Source organism: Camarhynchus parvulus, chromosome Z, assembly GCF_901933205.1.
Source record: "Camarhynchus parvulus chromosome Z, STF_HiC, whole genome shotgun sequence".
Classification (NCBI taxonomy): domain Eukaryota; kingdom Metazoa; phylum Chordata; class Aves; order Passeriformes; family Thraupidae; genus Camarhynchus; species Camarhynchus parvulus.
The window spans coordinates 58,693,563-58,712,591 of record NC_044601.1 but is presented as its reverse complement, the minus strand read 5'-3'; positions in this window follow the sequence as shown (position 1 = coordinate 58,712,591).

Here is a 19,029-nt window from a genome sequence, read left to right as displayed (position 1 = left end):
AAACCTGAGCCTTAACTGTTAGAACTTGGTATTTTTGTGAATTGTATGTGCCACCTCTGTATAAACATTAATAAGTCCTTGACTTGTGGTGTGCACTTCATCGTCACATTCCACAGCAGTCACAGTATTGCATGAGGTTTGTAATTTTTGTTTTGCAAGTTTTCAGTTTAAGTTGAATACTGCCTAGTTACTGTTATGTGCAACAGTCCTATTCCAGCTTCTGAATAACATTTCATTGTTTTATACTTTTGTCATATATTCTGGTTATCTTCTGAGATACACTGTTCAAAAATTTTCAGTCATTATTTCTTTTGAATTCACAAACACCCCGCTCCAGATGGAGGTGGCCATTAGGCAGTTGCAGAAAAGGTAATGGCACAGAGCTATGTCTAATTTGTCCTGTGAAACCAGCTGCACTGCCTGACAACAGATATAGATATTTGAAATTAATGCCTTTAACTCCCTATAACAGTCTTTATAGAGTTGTGTGGGATCAATAGATATCCATAAGGATAACTGCTGGAGAAGGAGAAAGTATTCTGTGGAAACATCACATCATCTTCTCCTGTTCTCAGCCTCAGTATCCATTGCTAACCCCTGCTCAAGAAAGGATTCTGTGGTACCACCCAGCATCACCATTCTTATATCCTTTCTTAATACTATATTAATTTTCTTTGTCAAACTCCTTTAAATAATAAAATCTTTAATACATTGTGACAGCCAAGCTGGTACACAACATCATCTGAAATTGGCAACTAAAAGTAAAAAGAAAGGTAAAATAATTTGGAAATCATAAAGCACACATATCTATTTTTTGACATTTCAACTATGAATATGGAAGTTAATCAACAATTAGCTTCTCCGTAAGTAGTTTTTCATTGCATCAAGATGAAATTAATTTTGTATTAAGAGAGACAAAAGTAAAAAGCAGAGTAGTTATCTGGGTCTACTCTTGGCTATGTCACAATAAAATTCCTTATTAGTTCAAGCTCCAAGTGGTGCAATGTTCTTTGATAGGCAAAGTAACTATGAATCCTAAATCAAAGTCATTATAATTTAATTATTAGTCTAACACTTTTGTGAACACTCAATTATAATAAACAAAACCAAGCATTTGCAACTAGTGTTCAGACAAAATCCTGAAAATGCCTGCATATGTCCTGCTGTATTGATTTCTCTGGCACTCTTCTCTGCAGACCTGCTCTATCAACAGAACCTCCAAGGACAGCACAGGCTCTGGGCATGCCAGCATGATGCACTCACATTACTCCTACTTATCCAAAGATAACATTTGAAAATTCCTTATTTAACATGAATAAAATAAGCAAAATACTTTCATTTTAATTTACAGACACATTAATCACTCAACCGACCCTCATTCTCCACTTATTAAAATTTTAGGAGGAAATATAATTAATATCAAACGTGTAACAGTGCTGTTGAGGTTTAACCCCAGCCAGCAGCCGAGCCCCAAGCAGCCACTCACTCTGTCCCTCATTTTCCAGTACCAGGGAGAGAATTGGAAGGGTAAAAGCTGGAAAACTCATGGGTTGAGATAAAGAGAGTGTAATAGGGAAAGCAAAAGCAGAGGAAGACAAGGAATTAAGTCACCACTTCCCATGGGCAGGCAGATGTTCAGCCATCTCCAGAAGAGTAGAGTCCCATCAAATGTAAAGTGACTTGGGAAAACAAATGCCATCAATCCAAATGTTCCCCTCCTCTTCTTCCCCGCAGTTTATATCCTGTGCATGATGTCACATGGTCTGGAATATCCCTTTGGTCTGTTTGGGTCACCTGTTCTGGCTTTGTCTCCTCCCCACCTCCCAGGCACCCCCCCGCTTCGCTGCCAGCATCGCTGTTCAAAAGCAGAAAGCACCTTGGCTCTGTGTAAGCTGTGCTCAGCAGTAACAAAAACATCTCTGTATTATCAGCCCTGTGTTCAGAACAAATCCAAAAACATAGCCCTGTACTAGCCACTGTGAAGAAAATTAGCTGTACCCCAGCTGAAACCAGCGCAGGTGCATTCACCTCCTGCCTGCAGAGCACTGATGAGTACATCAAACAGAACTGACCCTAGATTTGATCTCTGAGGAACACACTGAGAAATGGTCACCAGTCAGTGTAGTCCCTTTTGAGCCCTGCCGTCCAACCTGTTCTTCACCTAGCACACCATGAGCCTGCTCATCCCACCAGTGGACAGCTTTCCCAGGAGGATGCTATGAAAGACAAAAGTATCAAAAGCCTTACTAAAACCCAGAAAACATCCACTTCCTTCCCTTCACCCACTACACAGGTGACCTTCTTGTAGAAAGATAGCAGATGAGATGAACATAAATTTCCTTCTGTGGACTCATGTTGCCTGTGCCTGATGGTTATATTGCTCTTTAAATTCCTTTCTTCACACTCTCTACCCCCCCCACAGGTTCTTTTTTTGATGGCACGAATATCGAAGCAGACACAAGCTGTATTTGCCCCCAGCACATCCTCTGATCGTGCAGTGCAGGAGCAGGGCTGCTGTAACACCACACACGAGTGCACACATAGTCCTCCCAGAGTCAGAGCTGCTCCCAGTGCATTTCTCCACTCTCAGCAGAACCACACACTCCCACTGCTAGACTTTTAACATTGTATTTTTTCTTATTAAAGCATTTATTCTTTAAATAAGCCTGAGTCACAAAGCCAGCTAGACAACCCCCTCCTAAATCATTATGCCATCTGTAGACTGTTGATGTAAGTGTAGAACAGCTGCAGGCTTCCAATGTCTAGAAAACCCACACATATTCCCTGGTGATTTCCCCAAAGACAGCTACTTTTTGAGCAACACCAGCCAATTTTTGACTCATTCTACATGAGCTTTGTAGAATGTAGAGTATACAAATTTTTCAGCAGGACTTGATGCAGTACTAAATCAAAAGACTAGAAAAACTTTATCTGAACATATGTAAGGGCAGTATCATTAATCCAAACACACGTGTACAGAGCAACTTTTACTCCAGAGCCTAATTTTATGATTAAATTTGAAATATTTGGACCATTATTTTAAATCACTCATGGCATTTAGCAAGACAATAATACTTAATTTGATCCAACATTTTGGAGTACATCATGAGTGAGTACTCAACAAGTCATCCAACACTGTAAAAACTAAGCAAAATACTTCTGACATTTCTGGATTTCAGACAGGAATCAAGAAAAGAATTGTCAACAAGTACTGTAAGAGATGTTAAGGCCTCCAGGAAAACACATTCCTGTTTTCTGTATCCAAATCCCTGTTTTCTTAAATTACAATTACTTTCTAATTTCAAGCACTCAAGTAATACATCTAGATTAAGAGCCCCATTGCTCTGCTTGTACTGTGTACCTCAGAGAGGGCAGTTGCTGGGATCTGCCCCTGAGGCAGGGCAACCAGGTTCCTTGTTAGCAAGGCCTTGTTTTAAAAGATTAAAGCAAAACAGTGCTAAATAACTTATATAACAATGAACAATTCTATTGAAACCGTAACTGGAAGAAAATGAAAAGGGGTATATAGCTGTTCTGGAGGATGTGAACACCCTAAGAGAGGAAATACGGAAACAGAAAAATGGGGAAAGAGAGATAAGATAACAGAAGAGATAGAAAGATATGACCACCCATGGCTCCAGCCCTGTGTGGGTGATTGTTGCCTGTGGCTGGGATATGGAGCCCTGATCTGTTGCGGGTGGGGACCCACATTAGAGCATCAGAAACTGGAGTTTTATAACCCTGGTTCTCCCCATAAATGCCCCAGAACCTCCACCAGATGTTCTGGCCATGGTCAGTCTGATTTCTGGAAGATTCTGGAGGTGTGATGGCAGCAAGAGGAGGTGGTCAGTGTGACTGTCTGTGTATCTGTCTGTGCCAGGACAAAGTTCCTGAGGAAACTTCCGGAGTTGTGTGTTGGCGCAGTGGTGGATTGCGGTGTGAGAAAGATACCAGCAGAGAAAAAACCTCTACACTGCCTCTGCAGGATCTGTTGCATAAGGACAGCTTGTCTTTTAGTTCGAAACTAGCTTTTTTAAGGCAAAACTTGCCTGCAAGGTGCAGCTGTTTTGCTACAGTGATTTATTCCAGTGATCTGAGCTGTCTCTGGACAGACACTGTCCCTTTAGTGACTGCAGAAGGAGCATGGATTCTCAAGGATTCCCTTCAGACAACTTCCAAGTGAGAGAGATGAATAATTTCTTGTATAGTCCACACTGAGGCAACTATCCTTCTGAACTCTGTGGAATACTTTCCAGTAGCTTGTGCATAAAAACAAATACTTTAAAAACCACAAGATTTAAGTACTTGTAGAATCATTACCTGCTTTTTGTATGCATTAAAATGCTTACTGCCATTTATTGTAAAACACAACAGACAGGCCTTCTTCTTAGGCTTACTTTTTTATGGCAGTCATTTGTAGTCATATCTTTGTCTTCAAATATAAGATATAAAGAATATTTTCTTGTTTTTCTTTGTCTACCTCTCTTATCCATCTGATGTATTTCGCAGGGTGTTATCAGCAACATGGCATTGCAAAATGTAAAATCTGATGCTGTGCTGCATTGTTGCTATGACAATACTGCCTGTTCTGCTGTAAGTTACTCAGTAAATTAACTCTGTGCAACATCCTGACAACTTTCCAGTGGTTCTGTAATAGATATGCCAGGACATCATTGGTATCACAAAAGGCTGGGTTTTAATTAACCTGCCTCCAGTAATTAGTGAAAGAAAATTGAAGGAGGACGTAAAACTCCTGCTGTGCTCAGGTTGACAGGATCAGAGCATGCACTGTCTTGTTTGCTCTTCAAGAGGAGAGGCCTGGAAAATGTTCTCTGTCTGCTCTATCAGCTGACCTCAAGCCATGTTAACAACCACCTCAAAGAATTCTCTAAGAGCTAGTCCAGAGATGGAACTGAAAGAATGAGAAGGAATGAAGAGGATATGTCTAGGAAAGCAAGATAATACTGATTAAAACAAAAGATGAATGAATATGGCATGAGGTCTAGTGGTGCACACATGGCTTGACAATTATAGTGAAAACCTGCTTTTGCTAAGGAATAACTAGAGATTTTGCCTTGCTGTTAACGAGGACTGTATTCTCTTTTGGTGTCTGTTTTAATATACCCCTTTTTCATTGAGTTTCCACTCTTTCTTCTGTTGACGTTGAACTCTCATTCCTCCTGGGATAGGAAACGGACTCATTACCATCAGACCTGTAATCAAATACAGAAGCACAAGAAGCTGCAAGACTTACATATAAACCTCATTTTTATGCTTTAATTTATATATGTATAATATTTCAAACATCTGTAAAGTTTTGATTGTACTGCAGAACTGCATTTAAGTGGCAGAAAATTCACTGATTAACAGGCCGCTTATGTTTAATGATGCATATGCTGAGGAATGTGTCTTAAATTGAAACCATTACACTCTTTGCAGTAGGTTTGCATCTTCTTTAGCTGTGGTTTGTGTTTTACCTTCATTTACCAGCCCTGTTTAACATCTTTGTTAGCAGCATGAGCAGTGGTGTTGAGGGCACCCTCAGCAAGTTTTCTGAGGACATCAAGCTGTGTGTAGCTGTCCTAGGGTACAGTGGCATTTGAGTAAATGCTAAATAGCAAGGAAATGTAGTTTAGCATCACAAAAAATAACACTGGTTAATAATGGATGAAGTTATGGTACTAACACCATTATGCATTGAAGGTGCATAAATTTTAAGGACAAGAATATAGAGAAAAGGATTGTTATTGCTTCAGTCATCTGACAGGACAAGAGCAAATGGATGAATATGATAGAAAAATTGTTTTCTATTTCACTCTTTTGTTATGTCAGAGGAGCAATTTCCCAAAATATTCCCACCCATCAGATGGAAGACAATTACACTGTTCATATTTGTTGAAAAAAAATAGGCTGGAGCTCTTTGTGCTCCTGGAAGGGTTTCCATTTGGCGACTCAGTTACCAAGAGCCATCAGCAGATTATTGTGCAGTAGAACAGACACTTTTGATGATTACTTCAGACTTCAGGCAAAACTAGATTTTATTATCCATTGGGTTATCTTTCAACCATTTGCAAATTAGATGACTGAATTGTAAGAATTCAGTTCCTTATGGTCCCATAGTACTACATTTTTGTGTCTTCATTTGGTTCTTTGCAAGTACAAAGTGACTTCCTGGAGCAAAGAATAAATGAAATTCTTTGCTGCATTATGCAGGAGGTCATGAAATGTTCAGAATTACCCCTTTTAACAATAATCTTTATTAATCTGTAAATCAATGAGTAGCAAAAGCTGCTTCAGCTGTTAGAACTCATTAGTGTTTCAGCACATGCAGAACAATTCCTTCTCACTTCTTTTGCTTCTGGAGACATGCAGAGGAAATTCCTTAGTAATTTTCTGGGTGCAAAAGTTGTATCACTATAACTATTCAGATTGCTAAAAGTAGGGGTGTTTTTTCCCTGGTGAGGAAAGAAATCACATTCGTCAACTCAATTCTCATTTACCTAAGAATTGGGAGAGGAATAAAACCATGAAGTCTCTTCCTACTGCTGTATTTAACTCAAACTTGATCAAACCAAAAATATATAGTGCCTTTGGACAAATCTGATGTTATATTACCAAACCTGAGTAAAAAACAAAGCCTTAATTATACAATGCAACTAAATGAAATGGTATTTCTCTAAGAGTGTTGGCAAAACCTATCCCCACTTCAAAGGTGATTAATTAGTAGTTTCTTTAAAGCACAAGAATTGCCTGTCACTAACACGGTACATGAAATCAGTTAGATAGCCATAGTCAACATGTTTCACAGAATTTTTTACTAGAACCTGAGGCATCGAAAGACCAGAACCACATGAACTTTATGGAAGTCTGGGAAATATTTTTGATTTCAACAAGAGACTGTTCAAACCCTTAATAAATCCTATTAAACTTACTAAGCTCTAATTCCTTTAAGCAGGCAACCAGACAGATTTGTGATATGAAACATGAAGCATTATTTATGTTGCTCTTTCACCTTGCTTAAATAGAGGTTGTCTAGTCCTTTTTGTATAAAACATACACACACACACACACACCCACACCCACACCCACACACACACACAATGCAGTCACTGGGTTTTTTATTGCTTCCTGTGTCATTAAATTACCTAGGCTTATCCTGTGGACTAGATTTCCTTATATAGAATTCATATTTTAGTGGGTTTGGACTCTGAATCCTTTAGAGTTCATTTGAAGCTGATACTCAAAGCAAACCTTGGGTTGTTAAAGCCTACATTTAGTGAAATTGTAAAAAAAAGCCTGAACAAACCCTGTGGAATGCAAGTGTCATATTTCACACATCTCTGATAAGCAGTGATATCTCCCTGATTTGCCTCCTGTTTAGGCTCAGTTTCAAGAGTTTGGTACTGTAGTTTGTAGGGTGAGCAAAAGGGCAGGTCCCAGTGGAAGAAAATGGAATTTCAGCCACTGCCATACCATGCTGGCAGACACCAGGTACAAGAAGGGTTCCTTCCCTGGCAGACCCTGTCATGCAGCTGCCAGGGGTACTGCAGGACTGCCAGGTTTTAGGCCCAGCTCCTCTACCTGTCTGTGAATGATTTCTCAGTGTTTGGCACAAAGGAGAGAAAGGAGGTCAGTTGCCACATCCTTAAAGAGGCGGTTGGACCTTGCTGACACAGACATGGCAAGGCTGCATTTTGCTGCCCTGAACTTCTTCCCAATTAAACTAACTTAGTGGGCAGAGAAACTTCAAGCCTCATGAAAGCTACTGTGCTGATATAATCTCCCTATAAGTGAATAATTTGTTTTGGTTTTGTTTGCAGTGTCAATATTGTTATATTACTTTACCTTTGTGTGTGCATGTACATTGCTGATCAAGTACCTACTACTCACAGCTGCAACTCATGGTATTTTAGAGTAAATAAGAGCTAAAGGAAGCATCTCTGCATGAATAGGTTTTTATGTGATAGCTGTGATACAGTGTATTAAAATTACTATAATTGATGTTGCTACTGTGGAAACTATTATCATACTATCAGTTGAGTTTTTTGTCATTAGACAAACACAAACAGGAACAAAGCTACGCATGCTGTATTTTTGTTATCCTTTATTCCAATAATATCAGAGCAGGCTAATACACAAAGTTAGCTGCAATCAAAAGCTATTGCTCAACATTAGAGCGAAAAGCCTGATTTGAGTCACTGGGACTATGGCAAATGTGAAGATTGACAGATTGGGCTTTTGTGTAAGAGATCAGCAAGTAAAAAGAAAATCAAGGAGAAAGAGAAGTACTTATGTTCTTTTAAGAGAAAACTAGACAGAGAAAATCAGGAGGTAAACTCAAGTAGTTTTGTCTCTCCTAATCACAGATGCTTTGTCAGTTTCCTCTTTAATTACATGAAGATTATCATAACAAGAATAGTGGATAATGACAGATTTCAATATAATCCAGAAAAACTTTCATTCTTTAATAGTTTTCACAGAGTTCCTCAGTATGACTAGACATAAATTGCCAGGGAAAAGACAGTGATAAAACACACAGCTACTGCGGTTAAGTAATAGAAGTTAAAATGGAGCATTGAAAAATACATTCTTGTGGGTTTTTCCTGAGGAAATATGATGACAGATATCTCCCTTTTTGTCTTTCCTATAAAATAAAATGTTTCCATACTCTTAAAATAACTACTTACCTTTGTTTCTCCATAACTGTACTTAACTTCATTGAAAATGAAGTTTGAGATACTTTACATGTGTAAAACTAGTGAGAAATGAGAGCTAGCCAGTATTATATACTATTGCACAACTCTATTAAGCCTTTCAACAAACCAATTTACTGTTCAACACATGTCCTGAGAATAACTACATCTGTGTATAATAGCTGAGTGTTCTTGCACCAAGCCCCAGATAACAGCTGCTTATCCTGAAACTGCCCCATAAAACCCCTAAAACTGAGCAAAAACATTATTAGCACAATTGACAAAGTGAAGTTGGAACACTGCTACAAGACAAACTTTCAGCAAGACAGCAGTAAGTGTGTAAAAATGCTATATATTGGTATTACAATGATATAGAGAGTCATAAATGAGTAAGGGATGAATTCTTATAAACCACCAATGCATTTTCTAGAGGTGGGAAGAAATACCCAGCTGAGCTATTGTGGATTTGCACATTCCTCTGAAGTTCACTCAAGCTACTTTCATGGACGGAATGGCAAATCCTTTATCTTGTATGTGTCTAAAACTAAAGTCTTAAAGCAGGATCTGGCTTTTTTTAAGAGCTCCATTTAGTTTTGTGTGAAACCTTTTGGGAATCATTGGACATCTTTTGATTTAGAAAACTGTGTCACTTCCCTATATGATAAGAAATGTAATGTATTAGTCACACAATCTCTTTCAGCAAGGAAACTGTTTCTGCTTCCTACTGAAACACAAGTTTTCTGATTCTGTGATTTTGTTAATAGATATTTTGTGACTTCATCTGTCCGGTTACGTTTACTAAAGACCTGAGCATGTTCTGATAATAGCTCGGTAAAAGAATAAAATAACAAGGTAGATTGGGAAGAGATGGAGGAAGCCAATCATCTGCACGAATATTCCTCCTCAAATTGATTTGCACATAAGGGTATGGGAAAAGGTAGAAAGTGCTGAAATACATAAAAGATTTGGAGGAAGAGAACCAGCAGTTCAAGGCATAACAGGTTAATGAAAACTAGAGGCTTTCAAGGCAAAGGATCCAGGTCAAGGGAGGGATAGAAATCCTGCTACTGGGATACCACTTCTGCTTTGCTACACTGTACAACAGTGCTTCATAAGTAAAAGCCTTGAGTAAGTATTCTGTCAACTGGCAAGATTTACATGGAAATAAATGGGACTTTATGATTTCCAAAGGTTTCTCTGGCAGTCTAGCCCTTTGAAAAGAGTACATAGAGAGCCCTAATAAGGACATAGGCAGGTACTTCCTTTGCCTCTCTAGTTCAGATGAATCATACCCTTTTACTATTTCTCTGTAGGTGTGTATCTTCTTCCTCTTTTGAGGCTACAACTCTGATTCATCACTGGGACTAGAGTATGAACTTGTTTTTGCCTGTCTCCTTCTCTGGCCTTTTCCACCTCTCCTCTGAGGCAGAAGTGGACCTGTACTCAGTAGATCTGTACTCAGAACTCAAAAGACTTACTGCTTCAAAGAAAATTATCTTGACTATCAATGTTGCATCTGGACACAAGATTGCAAACTCAGGTTTTATAAAGAGCTTGATCTATACTGTTGCACCTGCTCTAAATATCTGTTCACAGATGCATTAAGGAAAGGCCACAAAAGCTGTCAGTCTGGAAGACTGCTCAGATCCGATGCCACACACGCTGTGCAGCAGTCAGGTGTACATGGGTGAACCCATGAAAATATTCATCTTCAGCAGACTAAAGTTAGCAGTGTAATAAATTCTAAGGAAAACAGTGACTTTGTACCTTCCAATCTTCATGGTATTAGTCAAAATCTGACCCTCAAGGCCGACCAAGGGAATGCTGACCAAAGACAACTTGTGCAAAGTCACAGGTATCGAGGCAGAGCCAGCTCTATGATGGAGAGTACAGAGGCTTATAGTACTTACAGCCTGGAATCCTTCCAGCCACTTTCTTTAGGAGATTAAGAACACTAATTATATTTACATCCCAGTTAGCTGTAAGGCACTTGAGTTCCAGAAGTGTCTTTTTAGTATTCTTTACACATCAGTATTTACTATCTTTTTAACATCAGAATTTGTGTTTAGGATTTCTGGAATAGGGAAAAAAAGGTCACTATTGTTGCTGTTTCAGGAATCTTCATTACCTTCTGACAGTGAGTGCAAAATTCAATGTCTTGGCTTTGTGAAGCTTTTGTGAGAGTCTTTACATGGAATGTTGGAGTACATTGCCAGCACATTTCAGTGACATGGCAGCAACAGCAAAGACCTATGATATAGCTGAAGTGTTTTTTTTACACGGATGTGCTGGCCTATAGTTTGCTGTGGTGTATCTATGGAACCTATATCTGTAACTACGTTTCTTTCTCATCACTGTTAATGTAAAAAAAGCATTAGAGAAGCATTTAATTTTACATGCACTTTCATTCAAAATTGCCTCTTTCTTTCATGCTGTAATCTCATCAACCACTGCCTTCTTTCCATTGAAAATTAATTGCCTCTAAATAGAAATTATACTGCTTTTGTCATAACACAAATAAATGAACAGTCAAGAACACAAGAAAATATAAAAAGAAATGGCAACTTCCCAGACAGACAATTAAGTAGCATACCCTGTTTCTTTCTTGTGAGTCATGTGAGGCAGGGAATTCAAATCATCAGTATTGTCAAATCTCACTGTCAAAAGCTAAAGGGACTTTTCAAATACTCAGGTTTTTTAAAGTGCATTCAGGATCCTTACTCTTTTATTTTTTTCTGGTTTCAGTTTTAAAGAAATTTGCAAGCCTATGTAGATCAAAAGGGGAAGAGTGAGTCTGGAAAGGTAGTCTTGATTTATGGTGTGATGGGAGTGTATTGTAGCCTTCCAGAAGGCTTCTGTCCTTGTTTCTGAAAGGTCAGGAAAGGAAAGATCTGTATTGTACATTTTCTTTTATTTGTTTATTGAATTAAAAATTTCAAACTGTACTCACGTGAATGCTTTTAATGGTATCCAGGAGAGCTCCTTTTTGTCTACAAAGAATTTCTTAGTTCCTCAGTAAAATATTAAAAGAATCAGAATTCAGTATTCTTGCAGTTTTAGCAAAAAAACTGGTGACTAATAAATATTCCATGTTTGTAAATCTGCCTGGAACAAGATTTTTCTTATTTCTATTGTATCAAAAAGACCTACTGTTTCTCCTCTCCCTGTAGGAATCTTTAAGGTATTTAAACCCCTTTGACATCGATTAGGTGATGAGTACTTAACTTGGTTAGGCTCCTTTGAAATCCTAGCCTTACATTCTGAAAGGCTGACTGAAACTGCTCTTTGCAGGAATAATTAACTGTCTAGTGCCGAGCCTTGGAATTTACAGTGAGCTGATACACAAAAGCCAAAGGAGACCCAAGATGAAAAGGTATTTACTGGTCATTAAACCCCTAAGCTTAGTAAGTTTTATTCTTCTGAGGAGTTCCCTGGTGTTAAATGCAGACACTCTTACTTGATTCAGAATAATTTAGCTTGTATTTCACTTTTAGGATTTGGAAATGAGATTATGCTTGTGCCAGTGAAGGACATAAAAGTACAAGACATATTTCCTCTCGAGTCTTTTAAGCAATTAATAGAGTATGTTTCTTCTGTTCATTTTAATGTAAATAAAATATCATTAAATAAAATCTAGAAAATTATTTCCTGAAGCTTTGGGTCTAAATCAAAATTCAATAGCTGATCAAAGGACATGATCTTCTGATGAAAGTCCAGCAGATTTGTTTTGGGAGTTTACCTCAGAGAAGATGAAAGATAAATTAAAACTGGGCAGAAACTTCATAGATTAGCAAAGGATTTGTTTTCCTAGACAACAGACTGTGGACCCAGTTAAAAAAACACAAACAACAAAAACCAAAAAACAAAAACCAAAAAACAAAAAACAAAAACCAAAAAACAAAAAACAAAACAAAACAAAACAAAACCCACAAAAAAACCCCAAACCAAACCAAACCAAACCAAAACCAAAAACAAAACAAAACAAAAAACAAAACAAAACAAAACAAGCCAAACAAAAGCCCCCAAACAAACAAAAAACTCCAAATGAACAAAAAACCAAGAAGCATGAGGCTAAATATACATAAATATACTTTCTAAAAGTCTTGAAGATCCTGAGCTGAGTGTGTTTTATATCTCTATTAGATTTGTACTAGATCACTTCCAAGGATCGACCCAGATTCAGATGATTTTCTGATTATTTATATAAATATTCTATATACATAAAGAAGCATGAAATATGAAAAGCTATGCACATTCATGGTAAAACAGGATCTATATTAATGAAATTTATAATTTTGCCTTATAATAAATGGCAATTATTTGTATTTGATAGACCAACCATATTTATACCTACATTAGATAGAATGAAGGAATATTATTAGGAAGAGCAGCTAAAAAGATAAAGAAGCAAAAGAAGGAAACATAAAGGGAATAGAAGTAATAAAGGGATGAGATAAGAAGCAGGCTGTGAGCAGGAGTGTAAAACCTCTTACATATTTATTCAAACACTTTTAGGTGAAAGTATCCCCTATCCTCCAGGCTGGCCTGAGAATAGCCATGTCCATTGTGACAGTAGAGCTAGAGGAGGGATAATAATTATGGAGCAGGAGATGCTCTGTGAGTGCCCTTGGATGGTCCTGTTTATACTGCGAGCCAGGTCACTGCTCCTCTTTGGGGGCTTTCAGAGGTAACACTTCACCTTGCAATCAGTGGTTTCACAGTCTGTGAACCCATGACAGATGCCTCCCTGCACAGGTGCTTACAAGATGGAGCAAAGCTCCACGACAAGGCTTTCTTTCTTTACTTCTTCTATTCATAAAGTCACTTCAGCCCACACATTCATGGGCTGTGTAGCTTACTCTGTCTTCTCTGAGGCACCCTTGCCTGTGCCTTACTGTCCTGCATCTTCCCAGAGGACAACGCAAAAGGATTGAGAATGGCATGTGCTGGGAGATGTTGGTGCTCCTGTGAGGAACTTGGGTGCTCTGTCACTCCTAACCAAGTCAATTGAAATATTCAGACTAGGGAAAAATGAATGATCAAAAACTTCTCTGTAGACTGAATTTGATGGTCCCATGGACCATGAGTTCTGGGCAAGGGAGAAAGCCTAGTGAAATCCCTCATCCAGTAGGATTTGGTTTTAACTTTGTAATTTTTCTTCTGGAGAGTGGTTACTGTTTTCCCGAAAGTGGACTGCTTTCAGACAGCTTTTATCTTCTCTGCAGCCTCGCTTCAAGCAAGTGCATTGGGAACATTCATGTTTGGTCCCTCTTTTACACGTTTTGGGAGTTTGTTCTGCTCTCAGTTTAGGCACTGTTAGAAGGAAAACAAAGATCCTTTGTCTTTTGTAATAGTAAGGCTTTTGGGGTCTCATCAATAAAGAGTGTGGTCTTAGAGATTTTTTCTCCTGAGGTTGTGCCCTACCTTATGTCAGCTGTCAGGACAGACAGTATTGAGATGGGGCAGAATGGAGAAATCTGATTTCTCAGAGAATCCAGTCCTTCTCTTTCTTGCTGGATCAGTCTGGTAGATGAATGGAGTGAAACAGCATCCTTTGTATATGGTAAAGTAGAACACCTTTCAAATGTGCGTATGAAGTTGGATCAAGGTGGTTATTTAAGGGCCTTGATGAGATAATGAAATGACTCTTGGATTAAATTTATCACCCAAGGACATTCAAGGCCCCTGTGTTGTGTGGATGACACTAAAGTAAATGGCAGAGGTTTATGCCTCCTTGACAGTCCTTGGAAGTGATCTAATACATTAGTTTCAATGTAGCCAAAGACATCCCAATTATTTTGCAATACAGTAGAACAGTTTTAACCCTTGCTGGTTGATTTCTTGCCAGTGTTTGACTTTTAAATTACAAAAAACCTCCAGAATCATACTTTGAATCATGCATGCTGTTTGGCTTGCCTGAAGTTAGTTAACATCTTCTGCTCCTCAACCAAGTGCTACTTCAAACCTACTGTACCCAGAATGGTGCATTATTGCTGTAGAATCCCAGAAGGGGATATTGTGTATCTCAGACACCCGTAGCCAGATGGCTGTGGAGCCAACCAAAGTTACGTGGTAACAGACAAGGATTGTTGGTAAAAACAAAGAATTGCTGGTAAGAGCATGCTGTGAGAAAGAACAGGATGCGGCTGCAGAAGGGAACACACACAGCAAGGGCAACATTTCTGGGGACAGTTGGCCTTGTTCTGGCTCCTGGGAATAAGCACAACACAGCATAGCACAGCAGGAATGAGGCCAAGAAGTGGGCATGAGCTGTAGGGGGGATCAAGACCACCCAAGACCCCCAAAGCCTCCAACTCATTTCCAGAAAGATCTGAAAGAATGAACAGCACCTGAGAACTAATTTACACAGAGAGAGGCTCATCTCCAGGGCAGGGAAGCCCAGGTGTGTGCCCCAGGATCCTGGACATCCCAGTGGCTCACCTGATCCTGGAACCAGGACTGGTGATCTCTCTTTCTCCCTTTTTCTCTCTTTCTCCCTTTTTCTTTTCTTTCTTTATATTCTGCTGTGGGAAAGACCCAAGCAGAGTAGCAACCTACACCTGCTTGAATCCCTGAAGTTCAGGTGAAAATAGCAGTTTAGTTGATCCTCTGCATGGACCAAGCCCCCAGGTGGTGCCTCTGTCCCTTGTGTGCCTCTGCCTGAGTGCTGCATCAGGGATAACCTGGCTGGTGAGGTAACAAAATTAAATTTACTCTTCACATTTCACCTGTGGTTTTGTGGTTGTTCCTGAGTCTTGACTGTGCCAGCTGACACACTCAGGTTATAAATGTTACCTGTCCATTTAGGTTCTTCAGTAACACCTATCAGAGACATACACAATCACCCTTGTATACATTCTCTTTCTCTCTCATGCTTTTTTCCTAAGGGGAGTCAATGGTACCTGTCAGTATTGCTCAAGTTTAACTAAAAGGCTGAATATAAATTATCATTCTCAATCATAAATTCATCAATAATATTGGACTTTTTTGATTAAACAGATTTCAGTTCTGGAGTGCTTAATAATTGTGAATAACAAATACATATATCTTAATCCTATCAGTAATTCCAGTGTCTTTGTATCTGCAGCCAGCCATAGAGAAGCCCAAGTTGTCCAATGTTTTCTTGTTTTATTCTGGGGTACTGCTCATTTTTCAAAAATAAATGCTTGGCTGACAGAGAGAAACTGATGCCAGATTTACTTTCCTCTGCTTCTTGCAAGTCTTGTTTGAATTCAGAATGAACTACGGTTTCACAATAAGATTATTGCATAAGTTTAGGTACGTGATCGCCCCATGTCTTTGACTTTGCTTAAGTCAAAAAGCATCTATTTTGGTAATGTTCTTTTACTACTGTTCTATTGCTAATAGTTGGGACTTGGCAGCTTCAGATCTCCTTTTAGCTTCTACTGGTTTAATGTATTGATTTGTGTCCTTCTACTGCCCAGAGTCCTGGGTATTTGTAACACCAGGTTTTCCTTTAATAAATCATGTTCTCAAAGAAGCAAAGAAATAAGACACTCTTGATACACCTATATTGTGACACAATATACATTACTAGGAAAAATGGATTATTTGTGCTGCCTCAGATACTGAAAAATCTAGATTTCTATGATTAAAAATAAGAAAGCACACATAAATTTCATTCGGTGCTGACTCATTCAAAGTAAAAATTCCTTTGACAGTTGTTCAAAAACACAAACAAATCTAATCTCTTAGCAAAAACTTCACAAATAAATATTGATTTGTAATAGTTCATGTGATTGTCTTGCAGACAGTCACTACTTAGAAGTGTGCAGGAAATGCCTGCTGAGAGTCAGCTATTCTCTGACTGAGAATAGCCAAGCAGATCAAAGAAGCTATATGCAATTTACATTAGTGGATGAGTGGATTACCTGTTTTCCTGACTATGGAGGGCAGAAGGAGCCAAGTATTTCTTTATTCAAGCTTGTTGGTGAAGTCAGCATATATACATATATATCTATATATATGTCTAGTAGCTGGCACATGTTACTACAGCAACTTAATGAATCTGCAGTTGCAAATCAGAAATTTGATCTGGGTAATATTACTCCTAAATCAATTATTAAAGTTTCACTAACTCCACCTATTTTATCTGACCTGACCTATTTCATGCCTTTGTAATATAATTACAGTTGTGTCACCTGCATGCCATGCTGGAGACATCATGGTAGATTGTGTGGGTTCAGCAGTCCCATGGGAAATTTTAACATCTTGAAACTGTTCAATGTTGTGCTCTCTGTGGACTTCTTGTCATTTGATTTCTTTAAAAAATTATATGTTCTTCAGCACATCTTTCACTGAAGTCTTCATCTGTCTCTAGACTAAGAGGCAGCACTGAGTGAAAACAGAGTTTTATAATGCTATTTACAGTTACAAACAATGTTTTCATGGAATTTACTGCAAAGGAGAAATAAACTGAGAGGGAATATATGATGAAAATGCAAAATAAATCACAACATACATTTGTGAAGTAGCAATATGTGACTTAAAGTACCATCTTTGCTGATGTATCTCCTTTATATAATTTCACAGTCAAACTGCCATTCTAGGAAAGGGTAGAAAGTCTTTGTCAGCTTCCTGGAATCAAAATGTTTACAGTATTATTAGAATAATATAGCCAGTCATGCTGTATATTGGCCATAAAAATTATTCTGGCACCTGCCAGTTTCTGCACCAAAATTTAAACATTTGCTTAAACTAAACAAGAGGCATAGAAATGTGCCCAGTTCAGACTAAAAGTTAGAAGAAATCTATTTTCTTTTTTTCAATCTATGATCACTTCTGTAACAGTTTTATTAAGTATTCATGCTTCTCATGTGCAATGGTTCTTTTATTGTTCTACGTGCCTTAAACATGCTTTCCATACCAAGAGTCTTTATTAGTGAATAACAGGGCTTCCAGGGGACATACATAGCTCAAATGCATGCCATTCTACTGCGTACTGCTGAACTGAGAAGGCACTTCTAGAGCTTCTCTTTTTTCTGTATGACTTCTGTATGGCTTGCCTTTTTTTTTTTCTTTCCCCTTTTTTTAATATAGGACCACTTTGTAGGCTTTGCGTGAGAAACATGAGAAACTTTTTCTTGCTAGAAAATTGCAGGCTTTTCTGAGAGATTATAGGACCTACTGTTTAACATGTAGCAGAAGAAAAGAAAGCAAAAGGTGTGAAGCTTCCCTTGTGTTCACCTGATTACACTATGTCATTGACTAATTAAACAGTCCTAAGCATCCATAAGGCTGTGTTGACTGGGAGGCTGGGAAGGAAATATCATATGATAAACCACTTACAAATGGTTTTTGTAAACCTTATCAACAACAAGTCAGGCATACTGATAGTTCTCTTTTCTTACTTCTTTTTTCTCCATAATGCTCCTGTGTAAGATGTAATGGGGACAGGTTCAGCTGGAAAGCTCAGTACCAACTTAATGACTTGGATTTTCTTATGGCTTTATCCTAACTGTACTCACGTGTATGCAAAACTTGAAATGCCACCAGGGGAAATCCAGAAGTTCTTTAGCTCCTGCATCATCTCCAGCATTTCAATCAGGTCCACAAATTTGTGCAGCTAAAAGGAGCCATATCTTGGAAAGGTCAATCACAGACACAATCACTGTGTCTGCCTTTTTGAGGGGGATTAAAAGAATGAGATCATCTTCTCATTTTAACTCATCTGCCTTGGGTCCCAAATCAATGAAAAGGACAGTTGACAAAGTTTATCTCCATCTTCACTTTGGCCCATTCCTCATACAGTGGAATCATGGAACAGCTGTTTCAGGAACAGCCCGGCTTGATGTCAGTACAGTGCTCTACAGCAAATTAAAATCAATGGGTTGACTTCAGGTGGGCTGCAGACAGCAGCAGAGGGATTTGCCAGCTATGCTTAACACATCCTTCTAGCAACCCAGTTCTTGTGCTGGAAGTCCCCAACTGATATTTGAACATGGCAACTACAGCCTAGAGAGCTCATATTAATGCAGAACTGTGTCAGTGACAGTTGGCTATTTCAGAGGGCCCAAATGAACTCTTCCTCAGAAAAGCTGTGTTAGCTGTGGTGGGTTGTGCTGGTTTCAGCCATAGACCAGTTCACTCCAGAGCAAACAGCCAGCCTGAGCTGAAAGAAGAGCTGGGGCTTCTGAGTGAATAAAGCTGTAAAAACACTCACACTATGAGTCAAATGAAACTGAGAGAGGCAAAATGTCACTCAAGAGAAAGCATGTTGGGATTCAATCCTGGAAGGACTGGAGACCGTAACATGAAAAGATTTCTCTCCAGGATCCCCTTTTGTTTGGTGTTACCATTATTTAGTAGAACATGG